The 14351-nt window shown below is 42.3% G+C and overlaps 1 protein-coding gene across 2 annotated transcripts in view; it reads right to left on the bottom strand.

Moving 5' to 3' along the window:
* Positions 1–14351, bottom strand: part of sema3h (sema domain, immunoglobulin domain (Ig), short basic domain, secreted, (semaphorin) 3H) — a 329841-nt gene that overhangs the window by 315301 nt on the left and 189 nt on the right. The gene's annotated exons all lie outside the window — the stretch shown is intronic.

Below are 14351 nucleotides of genomic sequence, written 5' to 3'. Positions count from 1 at the left end.
AGTAGGCGCTATTGTGCCGCAGACAGAGACTTCATCAGGGCGGAGTTGCGGCGGCTTCTGGCGGAAGGTGTCATAGAGCTCAGCAACAGCCCAAGTATCATCCACCGGTACACCCAACTGGACGCCTACCACTTACCGAGGATAGCTGACATGGTCAACAAGATAGCCCACTACCGGGTCTTCTCCATGATTGACCTGAAGTCAGCCTATCACCAACTCCCCATCCACCCATGGGACAAGCCTTATACCGCCTTCGAGGCGGATGGACGTCTGTACCTGTTCCATCGAGTTCCATTTGGGGTCACGAATAGGGTCTCCGTCTTCCAGCGGGAGATGGATAGACTGGCACAAGCTAAAGGCGACCTTCCCGTACCTGGATAATGTCATCATCTGTGGCCACAACCAGCAGGACCACGATGCAAACATGGAGAAATTTCTCCAGATAGCCGATGAGCTGAACCCCACTTACAACAAAGAGAAGTGCATGTTTAGCACCACCCGCCTTGCTATCCTGGGGTATATTGTGGCAGATCCATTGGCTCAGATCCAGAACAGATGCACCCATTAATGGAGCTGCCCCTCCCCCCATGCTCAAAGCCCTCCGCAGGTGCCTTGGCTTATTTTCTTACTATTCACAGTAGGTTCCCTGCTTCTTGGATAAGGTCCATCCACCCAGGCCACAACTTTTCCTCTCCCACCCGAGGCTCAGGCAGCCTTCACACACATCCTGCAGGATATCACAGATGCCACGATGCATGCCGTGGACGAGAACTCCCCCTTCCAGGTGGAGAGCAATGCCTCCGATGTAGCCCTCGCCACTACCCTCAAAGGGGGGTGGGCACCCAATTGCCTTCTTCTCCAGGACCCTCCATGGCTCAGAGCTAGGGCACTCCACCATTGAAAAGGAGGCCCAGGTGATCGTGGATGCAGTCCACCACTGGTGCCACTATCTGGCCAGCAGGAGGTTCACCCTCCTCACCGACCAGCGGGCCGTGGCGTTCATGTTCAACGCCATCCACGGGGCAAGATCAAGACCTTGCGCTGGAGAGTTGAGCTGGCAACATACAGCTACGACATCCAGTACCGACTGGGGAAGTTTAACGACTCCCCCGATGACCTCTCCCAGACCTGCACATCGCTTCACGACAACAAGCTACAGGCACTGAACGAGTCCCTCTGCCACCTGGGTGTCACTCGCTTATACCATTTCATCAAGTCCACTGTCAGGGACATCAGGACCATGACTGAGGTGTGCCGGGTCTGTGCGGAATGCAAACCTCGTTTCTTCCACCCACCCCAGGCTCATGTCGTAAAGGCCACCCGGCCCTTCGAGCACCTCAGAATGGACTTCAAGGGACCCCTGCCTTCCACAAATCAGAACATCTATTTCCTCATGGTCATAGACGAGTTCTCCTGCTTCCCTTGCCAGAAACCTCCACGGCCACCGTCAACAGGGCACTGACACAAATCTTCACCATGTTTGGCTACCCCGCATTTATCCAGGGTGACCGGGGGTCGAGCTTCATGAGAGAGGAACTACACCAGTACCTGACAACAAGAGGCATCGCAACTAGTCGCACAACTAGTTACAACCCAAGTGGTAATGGGCAAGTGGAACGCAAAAACCGGGTGATCTGGAAGGCAGTTCTCCTGACCCTTAATTCAAAGGCGTGGTCTGTAGAATACTGGCAGGACACTCTTCCTGAGATTCTCCATGCCATTAGGTCACTCCTGTGCATGGCTACCACAAGACCCCTAATGAACTTCTGTTTTCGTTCCCCAGGAAATCGGAGACGGGAACTTCTCTCCCAACATGGCTTCCTTCATTCAGCCATACAAGGCTGAACCCTTGGTTGCGCAGGTTTTCCAACACACGAACCACAACTACACCTACATTAGGTTCAGCAGCGGCAGGGAGGACACAGTCTCAACCAGGGACGTGGCGCCAGCGGAAGCACCCACCACAGCACAGCACAGCACAGCATCCTGCACCCCAGGACCACGCCGGCCTGACACCCCCCCCGCAACAACCACCCCAGACAGCTATGGGGCACTCAAGACCTCCTTGGGCACCAAGGACTCACTACAACTATGGGGGACGAACCTTCCCCCCCACCCATCTGATGCAACGCACACATCTCAACCCCACCCCCCCTGTCACTCCTCCGTGCTGCACCATGCCAGCCGCTCTGGCCCCTGCCCCCAACCCCCACATACCCTCACCGAACAGTGACCAGGAGCCAGGCTTGCGACAGTCACAGAGACTCTGATGGCCACCAGACCGTCTCAATCTGTAAATAACGTATACATGGCTCTGGGTAGACCATGGACTGCAACCTCCGCCCCACCCCTGGGACAATTTTAAAGAAGGAGGTGAATGTGGTTGTACAACACTGGCCTACTGCAAGGGACAATCTCTGTACCTGCAGAAGAGCATGGGGACAAGACAACACCTGGCCGTCTGTCAATCAGCCAACCTGAATGGACCAAGTCCCACCCGGTCAGGTGTCAATCATCCTCTGGGATATAAGCCAGAGCCAGCCCTTCGAAGACACTCTCAGAAATTGAAGCAGTACAATCTCACGGCCGGCTCTGTGGAAGTTTATGTCAAATAAAGCCTGTTGAACTGACTACGTTTTGTGTGTTTGCTTCTATCTGTCAGCGCACCATACCCAAATAGACAAGATTCTTTCTTGGTCAGCAATAAAAATCAGAGGACACAGCTTTCTCTTTCTGAGAGGATGTTGTAACACAATGTGAAGTAGTCGACATTTGCAAGATCTGAATTTGCTTGCTAATTTGTCAATTATTAAAAAATTGCTTTTTAAGCTGAAGGATTTATGGAGAAACAAAGTTGCAAAGCTTAAGGTGCTTCTCAGAAGGGATGCCACCTTTGAGGATGTTGTATAAGTTTTGGAATTTTGCATGTTAACACTGTACCTATTTGGAAATATTAAGGATTCTTCAATAGTTCCTAAAGATATAAAGTCCAAGTCATTGTCTCAACAGAAACCAAAGGGAAGTTCCTTTGTTACTGCTGTGTCAGATGCATGCACAGAAAGAACAAGGAAACAAAGGACTGTTCAGGAAAGCTGTTTGCATTGCAAGGATTAGCAAGCTTTAGAAAAATGTTCACGATTGGAGAAAAAGTTGCATGATGAGAAATAATTTTTCTTTTTACAGAAGAATGGAATATATTTTGGCTGCTTGTGTAAAGGACACATCAGCAAAACTTGTAATAAGTGACTCTGTTGTGATATATGCAGTTTAAAGCATCCCTAGTTCTTTCTTTTCTTTTCTTTGGCTTGGCTTTGCGGACAAAGATTTATGGAGGGGTATGTCCACGTCAGCTGCAGGCTCGTTGGTGACTGACAAGTCCGATGCGGGACAGGCAGGCACGGTTGCAGCGGTTGCAAGGGAAAATTGGTGGGTTGGGGTTGGGTGTTGGGTTTTTCCTCCTTTGTCTTTTGTCAGTGAGGTGGGCTCTGCGGTCTTCTTCAAAGGAGGTTGCTGCCCGCCGAACTGTGAGGCGCCAAGATGCACGGTTGGAGGCGAGATCAGCCCACTGGCGGTGGTCAATGTAGCAGGCACCAAGAGATTTTTTTAAGCAGTCCTTGTACCTCTTCTTTGGTGCACCTCTGTCTCGGTGGCCAGTGGAGAGCTCGCCATATAACACGATCTTGGGAAGGCGATGGTCCTCCATTCTGGAGACGTGACCCACCCAGCGCAGCTGGATCTTCAGCAGCGTGGACTCGCTGCTTGTGGACTCTGCCAGCTCGAGTATTTCGATGTTCGTGATGAAGTCACTCCAATGAATCTTGAGAATGGAGCGGAGACAGCGCTGATGGAAGCATTCTAGGAGCCGTAGGTGATGCCGGTAGAGGACCCATGATTCGGAGCCAAACAGGAGTGTGGGTATGACAATGGCTCTGTACACGCTGATCTTTGTGTGTTACTTCAGGTGGTTGTTTTTCTACTCTTCTGTATAGTCTTCCAAAGGCGCTATTTGCCTTGGCGAGTCTGTTGTCTATCTCGTTGTCGATCCTTGCATCAGATGAAATGGTGCAACCGAGGTAGGTAAACTGGTTGACCGTTTTGAGTTCTGTGTGCCCGATGGAGATGTGGGGGGGCTGGTGGTCATGGTGGGGAGCTGGCTGATGGAGGACCTGTTTTCTTCAGGCTGACTTCCAGGCCAAACATTTTGGCAGTTTCTGCAAAACAGGACGTCATGCGCTGGAGAGCTGGCTCTGAATGGGCAACTAAAGCGGCATCATCTGCAAAGAGTAGTTCACGGACAAGTTGCTCTTGTGTCTTGATGTGAGCTTTCAGGAGCCTCAGGTTGAAGAGACTGCCATCCGTGCGGTACCGGATGTAAACAGTGTCTTCATTGTTGAGGTCTTTCATGGCTTGTTTCAGCATCATGCTGAAGAAGATAGTAAAGAGGGTTGGTGCAAGGACACAGCCTTGCTTCACGCCATTGTCAATGGAGAAGGGTTCGGAGAGCTCATTGCTGTATCTGACCCGACCTTGTTGGTTTTCGTGCAGTTGGATAACCATGTTGAGAAACTTGCGGGGGGACATCCAAGGCGCTCTAGTATTTGCCAAAGCCCTTTCCTGCTCACGGTGTCGAAGGCTTTGGTGAGGTCAACAAAGTTACTGCATACTCAATGAAGTTGAGAAGGAAGCCAAACAATCTGAATCCAAGACTAAAGAGACAGTCAGAAAGGATACTTCAGTTTCAGTTTTGACAAACAGTCTTACTGGGGACAGTGACAGAGCCCTCTCAATAGTTCCTGTGTAGGTTAAAGCTACAAAAGGGATCTTCGTACTGAAGACCTATGCATTTCTTGATCTAGGAAGTACCACATCATTTTGTATTGTTGAATTAATGAATAAACTTAATCTTCATGGAAAAAGATGACAGATCTTATTTAAACAATGAATGATGAAAGGAACGTTAAAACTAAAATAGTTTCAGGGTTAGAGATCTTCCAAGTGCATATACCCAGAAGACCATGCAAGTGAATAAGGAGAATATACCATATCAGGACGATATCAAACAGTGAGCTCATCTAAAAGATGGTGGCTTACCTAAAATTGATACCAAGATTGGGGGGTTAATTGGATCAGATGTACCAAAAGCTCTTGAACGTCTAGAAGTAATAAGGAGTCAAAATGACGGACCTTGTGCGGTGAGAACATTGCTTGGGTGGACAATTAATGGATCATTAGGAGGAAAATTGAATGATGATCAAGAGACGTTGAGCGTGAATGTCAATGGAATTTCAGCTGTGAAACTTGAAGATCTGTGGGAACAACAGTTCAAAATTGATTTTCCTGAATGTCTCATAGAAATTCAAGAACCTTCAAAGGAGGACAAGCAGTTTCTGGATTTAGCTTCAAATTCTGTAAACATGTTGATAGCATTACCCTTAAAGAAAAGAGAAATTTGTATGCCAGATAATAAAATAATTGCAGAACAGTGTATGCTGAATTTAAAGAGAAAATTCAAGAGAAATTCTTCCTTTCATTTGAATATGCAAATTGTATGTCGACATGTAGAAAAGGTATCAGAAGATATTTTAGAACATAAAGATGGTAAAAAATGGGTATTTACCTCATCATAGAATTATACATCCACAAAAAAGAAACTTTGCATAGTATTTGATTGTGGAGATCATTTCAAGGAGTTTCACTGAATTCTCAACTTCTACAAGGTACAGACTTAACCAATGCTTTAATATATGTTCTGATAAGATTTTGTAAAGAGCCTATTGTAATTGCTACAAATATTGAAGTGATGTTTCATCAAAGTACCATCAGAAGATGGTGATTTTTAAAAAATTTTTTAAAACGATTGTTAAGGTGGCCTAACAGAGATTACAGTAAATACATGATTGAATATAGAATGACAGTTCATCTATTTGGAGCAACTTCGTCACTGAATTATGCAAATTTTTCTTTCAGGAAATGTGCTGACGATAAATGAAGAGTAATTTAGTTCCCAAGCTATAAACATCATCAGAAATAATTTCTACATTGATTATTGTCTAACTTAAGTTGTTTCAGAAAAAGAAGCAATAGATCTTTATCATGAGATAAAAGAGATCTGTAATAAAGGAGGTTTCTTAATTATGAAATGGATAAGCCACAGTTGAGATGTGTTGGCTGTTATTCCTGAGGCAGAAAGAGCAAAGGAGATAAAACATTTTGATTTGGATTGTGACATTGTACCTGTCCAAAAAATTCTAGGAGTGCTATCTAATCTTTTCAAATTCAAAATTGTTTTGAAAGAATGGCCTTTAACAAGAAGAGATATTATTTTAATGGTAAATTAAATATACAATCCCTTGGGAATATTGGCACTGGTAGTATTAATAGCCAAGAAAATTCTGCAAGATTTGTGCAGAAGAAAATTTGGATGGGATGAAAATATATACCAGAATCCATTGCAGAAGATTGGATAAATTGAATTGAGAGTCTTAAAATGTTAGAAAGTTTTGAAGCCAACAAAGGTTTTGAATAAACCAAAGGTTTGGAATTGCCACATTTGTTCATTTATACCACTTTGCTGATGCAAGTGAAGGTGATTTTGGTACTGTCAATTATTTAGTTCTACAAAATAACTAAAAGTGAGTACATTATGGATTTGTAATGGGAAAAGCCATAGTGGCTCCTTTAAAGCCAGTCACCTTACCTCGAAAGGAATTGACTACTGCTACTATGGTAAGCAAAATGGATACTATGCTAGGAAGAGATGGAGTAAGCAGACTGTTTTGGACTGATAGTACAACAGTGCTTAATACATTAATAACAAAACCTTTGTGACTAACAGAGTTAATGAAATTGAAAAGGTTTTCACATGCTAATCAATGGAGATATGTTAAAACAGTGGATAATCCATCTGATATAGCTTCACAAGGATCAAAAGTTCAATCTTTTTTGAAAGGAGCCAACACATGGGTGTCTGGTCCTCAATTTCGTTTGCGATCTCAAGAAGAGTGGACTCAAAATCTGGAAGAGTTAAAAGAAATTTTAATGAAGCCTGAAATCCAAAATGCGAATGTAAATACTATTCAAATATCTAATGAAAATGATCCAATCACTAATTTGCTATCACTCTTCATGGTTTTGTTTGAAAAAGGCAGTAGCATGGATTCTTAGGTTAAAAAAAAATATTCTTTTAAATCGGATCAAGAAAAAGAATCTGAAGACTCAAAAGAGCTGTTACCTAACAGTTGATGAGTTGGTGAATGCTGAATTGAATTGAATTTTGTCAGAAAAATGTGTTGATAATGAGATATGAAAAATATATTTATGCAAGATGCAGATTAAAACAAATTCAGTTTCTTGCAGATTTATTTTAGAAAAGATGGATTAAAGAATATCTTTCGTTATTACGACAAAAATGGTCTAAAACTAGACGTGATTTTGTATGTGGTGATATTGTAATTATCATGGACGATTCTTCACCAAGACATCCTTGATTGCTGGGGAAAAGTGTGGATACAGTTCCAGACAAAGATTTGTTCGGCAAGTGCGAATTAAAACCAAGACTGGTTACTTAAATAGACCTATTACTAAAATCTGTCTTTTACAGGAAGCTGAAAGTTTTGATTTCTAATCTTATACTTAATATATAATAATTACTATTACAGAAGCACAATGTAAATATATTAACTATTAATATCTATTATAGGTATATATCGGACAGCAGAGTATTGTGGGCCAAAGGGCCTGTACAGTGCTATAGTGTTTTATGTTTATGTTCTATTATACGCTCTGTACTATTTCAAGAATCTCAAAAGAATCTCAAATAATTTTTATTTTTATTTAGTAACATTTTTAGTGGTTTTCTTTTCCTTTGCAGGTTAATTTAAAGAAAACAAAATCAGCAAGTAATCCATCAACAAAATTGTTATTGTGCAACTGTACTCTGCATATTATTCCCCTCTCCAGGTTTGTGGCTTCTCTTTTTATGTAGAGTTTTAAGGAAAGCTTATTGATGTGAAACATTAACTGTTTCTATGTTCACTCATGTTGCTTGCCCATCTAAGTAATTCCATCTTTCTTTGTTCTATTTCAGATTTTCAACATCAGTAGAATTTTTCTTTTGGGTGGAAATTTTGGAAATCAACCTATCGCATCAACTTCTATTTGTTTCACACTGAACAACTAAACTATTAAACAATCAACGAAATTGACTTGTTCAACTAGAAGGTTGTAGGTTTCAGTCTTACTCCCACATATTAAGCAGAAATGAAGGAAGTGCTAAACTACTGAAGATACTGTTTCAGGTAACAACTTAAACCAAAGCTTTCAACAGCCTTATCAAGTGTCCATAAAGATGGGTTTATTCTGTATACTAACCAATATTTTTCTGACAAATATTTCAAGAAGACTACTGGTTGTTATAAGATTAGTGTCTGAACTACCCGAGTTGCTCACATTGCAATAGGAATGCTGGAGGAACTCAGCTGGTCTCACAGCTTCAATATGAATTAAAGATACATAAATGACACTTCAGACCTGAGCCTTTCATACCATGAAGAAGGGCTCAGGTCCGAAACATCAGCCATCTCTCTTGACCTCCTATGGACACTGCGTGACCGGCTGAGTTCCTCCAGCATTTCTGTGTTTTTACTGCAGTCGCAGCTTCTGCAGACTTTCATGTTTCACTACATGACAAAAGTGACCACTTGAGAAGCAAATGGCTGTAAAATGCTTTATGGTCCTGAAAGAACCATATAAATGCAAGTTGTTTATTTCTCTCTTCTCCCCCCCCCACCTACCCAGGAAAAATAATTAGCATTGAAATTCCCAAAGAAATTAACAAGTAATGTAACAAAATGAAACAAAGAATGTCAGAACAGATGTACTGATAAAAATATAAACTATTTAAAATCCTCTGGTATGAGAATTTTGAATGTTCCTACCTCCATCTCTCAATCCTCTCTCTTTTCTAACATTGGTAACAGAATCAATCTTTGTGTTATTGTAGAAATGAAAGACTGATATGTCACATTTGTGGCCCGAAATGTGAAGTTAATAAAACATTAAACACAAGCTTTATCAGGTAAACTTCTTAGTGTCTTTTTATTTTCCAGTTTTTCTTTTGTTCTCTTGTTTGTGCTCTTATCTCTCTCTCTTACCACGTGACTTCCGGTACATCTCATACATATTCATTATCATGACATCCCTCCTTTAATCAGAAATAAACTTTACCTTCACTTACCAATATCCCTCGGAAACAATCAAACATCGTAACTAATGGTAATGCTATGACTCAACTACATAAAGTTTACTTCCTACAGCACTCATACATACACTTTATGATATAAGATTAAAATACTGTCCCAAAGTTTTTATTAAAACTATGGCACCAAGTCTTCGTATCGTTTGGGCACTTTCCGGTTTCGTTTCGGCCTGTCTGCGATATTGTCATCGCTTCTCGGTTGTTCACTCTCAGCGTCGGAAATACTGCTCGCCACGGCTTCGGGTGTTTCTGGCGCTCTAGTCACTTCATCAGGAGTGCTGGTAACTGCCTCTGGAACATCATCAGGTCTCTCAGTTTCAGCATCTCGTATTGGCCTTTCAACCTCTTCGCTTGATGTATCTCTGGATACATTATCACCTGATACATTTCTCTTATACAGGACTCCAGTCGGAGACTTGACTGTCACCATACTGCCACTCTGGATACGACAGTATAGGGTTGATGGTAATAAGGTGTGTCTAGCTTACCACCAGTTTCATGCCTCACTAGAACATTATTTCCTGGCATGATGTCTGAGTACATGGCTCCACGTTTCGAACCTGTGTACAGCTTTGCTGCACCTTTCTTTTCAGCATCGTGGTCCCTCATCTCCTGGTCATCTCGGATTTCCTTTATTTCTGGCATTTTTGTGCGGATTTTTCTCCCAAAAAATGCTTCTGCAGGACTTTTTCCAGTGGTTGCATGAGGCGTTGCTCGAAAGACAGCCACATAAGATAGCAATGCTTCTCGCCAATTTTGTCCTTCTGCGTGTCCAATCCTCAATCGTTTTTCAATGGATTGATTTTGTCTCTCTACTTCCCCGTTGGCTTGTGGCCATTTCGGAGTTACTTTATGATGGTGGATACCTGTGGTCCTCATGTACTCCGCAAATGTCTCTGAAATGAATTGTGGACCATTGTCAGAGTATAATGTAACAGGTAATCCATATCTTGCGAATATCTCTGCTAACGCTTGTATTGTTTTTTCAGTGGTTGTGGACTTCAACACCACGTACTCATAGTATCTGCTGTAGTAATCTATCACTACCATAATTGATTCACCCGTCGGTAAAAGTCCAAGAAAATCAACAGCTACGTCGATCCATGGTCCTGTCGGAAGTTGCGTACTCCGGATCGGTTCTGGCGGATTACTCCTACTTGTGATTTCACATCCGTGACAAGTTTTAACAAATTTCTCTGTGTCCTTATCACAACCTGGCCACCATACCTTGGTTCTGAGGTTTTGCTTAGTACCAACAATACCTAGGTGTCCTTCATGCGCTAAGGATACGATCTTCGGTCTCAATCTTTGCGGTATCACCAATCTGCAACCTCTTAATACACACTGTCCGATACAACAAAGTTCGTCTCTAATGGGAATGTAAGCCTTGTGAGTACACTTGTCCCATTGTCCACTCTGTATGCATTCTCTTACTTCCCTGAGTTCTGGATCACGTTCGGATTCTCTCTCGACCTCCTTCGTAGTCACAGCTTTTGGTGTCGCCTGAATAGCTACGAAGCGTACAAAGCTCTCTGTTTCTGTTCCCAATTCTGACTTGGATTGTGGACCACCATCCTTCACCAATCTGGACAGCGGATCTGCAATGTTTGTTTTCCCTGCAATGTGGATTACTTTATATTTGTAGGGTTGTAGTCTGAGTACTCATCTCTCTATTCTGGCACATGGTTTGGATCTAGGTGCATAGATCACCTCTAATGGCTTATGATCTGTGATGAGTTCAAATTCAATGCCGTATAAATATGCATGGAACCTCTCACAGGCCCATACAAGTCCGAGTGCTTCTTTCTCTGTCTGAGAGTATCTTCTTTCCACATCTGATAACGATCTGCTGGCATAGGCAATGATTCTTGGTACTCCATCATGCATCTGGACCAACACGGCTCCTAAACCAACCGGGCTGGCATCCGCTATGACTTTGGTTGAGGTTTTATCAGGTAAACTTCTTAGTGTCTTTTTATTTTCCAGTTTTTCTTTTGTTCTCCTGCTTGTGCTCTTAACTCTCTCTCTTACCACGTGACTTCCAGTACATCTCATACATATTCATTATCATGACATGATAGTGTGGAGACTAGGACTTGACCATATGCACTTAATACTCCAGCAACAGCAGTCACCAGTGTGCTTCTATGCTTATCAGCAGGAGCTCCTTGTGCCAATACTGCCTGAGTGCGTAGTACTAGAGAACCAGGTTTGATATGGTGAACAGTCAGGACTCAATTAATTGATTGTGGTGCATTGTCAGGAACACTGGGGTTGGAGTAGAAAGAACAGCTCCAGCAATGATTCAACTTCAATAACCTATAAAATTATTTCTCATTCTCTTTCCACTGATGTAACAATATAATCAGCAGTTATTTTGTTACTGTGATTTTAACTTCATCAGGTTTTGATTTTCCACTCTCACCATTAGTTAACATTTTTTTCCCTCCTGTTATTTCTCTTTCTCTATCCGCTATGTATCCCAAGACTGGTCATCTGGCAAATGCCCGAGGGTTGGAGCAGTCAAGAGCTGGTGTGGTTCTGTCTTCGTAAACAAATTAAATAAACAGCAAATGTAATCAATGTCAAAATAACAAACACTCCATCCGCTTCTTGTTTATATTTATTTTTATTCACTTTAATTTGTATGTATTATTTATGAGGCTGTAACTTTTCATCTTTCAGCAATTTCAATTTGCCCTGGTTTGCTTTAAATGCCAGGTCTGATTTTAATTTCAGTCTGTCATTGTTGCTGTAACTTGAATTAATTCAATTTTTTAGTTACTCTTGAGAAATAGGGAGAAGCAGAGTCATTTGCATGTCCAAACTCTTCTCTTGTTTAAAACCAGGGCTCCAAACCTTTCCACCTCTGTCGATCACCCACTATTCTCACATCTCAGGTGCCTTGCTTCCCTCACTGTTCTGTTTTCAACTTGTATTTGAATTAGATTTGTGGCCAAAGATATTTGAAGCATGAGATGCAGAGCAAATTTAACTTGAGCACAGGTACAGGCCCCACTGCCGCATCATTTGCAACCAATGCATTAATCAACTATTTTCATGCATTCATTTAAAAAACACAGCACCAATCAGAGCTTAAACTAACATATCTTTGGTTATATACTTTAATAATCTGAATATAAATAAGGGCCTGACAAAGTATTCCCTCAGACCTTAAGGGAGGCTGCAGTAGAAATTGCAGAGGCCACTGGCAGATATACTTAACATGTCCTTAACTATGGATGAGGAGCTGGATGATGGAGGATAACTCATGTTGTTCTGTTGTTTTAAAAAAGCTCTAAAAATAATCCAGGAAATTTTAGAGTGGTGAGACTGATGTCAGTAGTGTGTAAGCTTCTGGAAGATGTTCTAAGAAATTGGATATTGTAGGATGTGGATACACAGGAACTGATTAGGGATAGTCAAAATGGCTTTGTGCGTGGTATGTGAGTGGAAAGAAAATGAATGAAAACCACTGTTCTCATCATACCTAATTGACTCATTATGTGCAAGGTTTCATAACTCCAAAGAAAATGTGCGAATGGCAATTTTTCTCAAGCAAATTATTTCAGTAACAATTGGATCTAGAGCATTGGTTCTCAACCATTCCCCCCACCCCCCCACTCACAAACCACCTTAAGTAATCTCTTACTCATCACAGAACACTTATGGCATAGGGATTGCTTAAGGTGGTATATGAGTGGAAAGAAAAAGTTTGAAAACCACTATACTACACTTTCTATGCCTATGACTGTGTAGTAAAGGCACCCCCCCCCCCATTTACTTCTTCCCCTGTTGCCCTCCCCCAGCTCTGTCTCTCCCTTACAAATCTATTTGCACAAACATGATAAATTTTTACCTCTCCCTTATCATTATCCAATTAATTCCTTTTGTTGGTTTGGGTTCCTCCTCCAGCCTGCATTGTCTGAATTCTAGGACTTTCAGAGATTTTCTGATTCAAGCTCATTCTGGTTATTCCTTGAAGAAGGGCTCAGGCCCGAAATATTTGCAATACATCTTTGTCTTCTATGGACGCTGAAAAAACCAGCTGAGATACTCCAGTATTTCAGTGTGTTTTTGCTACAATTACAATGTCTGCAGACTTTCGTGTCTCACACAATTCAAATACCATCTACAAATTTGTCAGCAGAATCAGATGGTAATGAGGAAACTTGCAGGAATTAGATAGATCAGCTAAGTTGAGTGGTGTCACAACAACCTGTACTCAACTAGCCTGAGTGAAAAGGTGAGGGGTGAGGAGTAAGGAAAGCCTTTTACTTTCAATGGATATTGCCTGAACTGCTGAGTTTCTCCAGCACTTTTGTACACTGTGAGAGACTGGATAGACTTGGTGTGTTTTCCTTGATGCAGTGAAAGCTAAACAGAGAACTGAATGAAGTAGACAAAATCATGATGGTCACAAATAGGGTGAAACTTTTCCTCACAGAGGGCACAGATTTAAGGTAGGGGGTGGTAAGTTGGAGGGGATTGAGAGTTCTTAAGAGACTGGCCGAAAAACATTACAGGGTGCAGATGCTCAACTCTTGAATAAGCACTAATGGAGGGACTCAGCTGTCAATGCAATTATGAAGAAGGCTCGACAGCGGCTATACTTTGTAAAGTGTTTGAGGAGATTCAGTAGGTCACCGAAGACTCTCGAAAACAGTTACAGGTGTACATACTGTAGAGAGCATTCTGGCTGGTTGCACCACTGTCTGGTACAGAGGTGCCAATGCTCAGGACAAGAATAAACTCCAGAGGGTTGTTAATTCGGCCTACAACATCACAGGCACCAGACTTCACTCCATCGAGGACATCAACAAGAGGAGGTGTCTTAAGAAAGCAGCCTCTCTCCTCAAGGACCCCCACCACCCAGGCCATCTGCTACCATCAGGAAAAAAAGGTACAGGAGCCTAAAGACGAGCTCTCAGCTGCACAAGGGCAGCTTCTTCCCCGCTGTCATCCGATTCCTAAATGACCGATGAACCAAAGACCCTGCCTTACTTTGTGCATTATTATTATTTCTTTATGCAAGTGGTTTATATAAATGTTTGCACTGTGATGCTGCTGCAAAAGAACGAATTTCGTGACTTGC

Source organism: Narcine bancroftii, chromosome 5 (genome assembly GCF_036971445.1).
Source record: "Narcine bancroftii isolate sNarBan1 chromosome 5, sNarBan1.hap1, whole genome shotgun sequence".
In the NCBI taxonomy this organism is placed as follows: Eukaryota; Metazoa; Chordata; class Chondrichthyes; order Torpediniformes; family Narcinidae; genus Narcine; species Narcine bancroftii.
The sequence above is the reverse complement of the archived record's forward strand: the minus strand, read 5'-3'. Positions and strand labels throughout refer to the sequence as shown.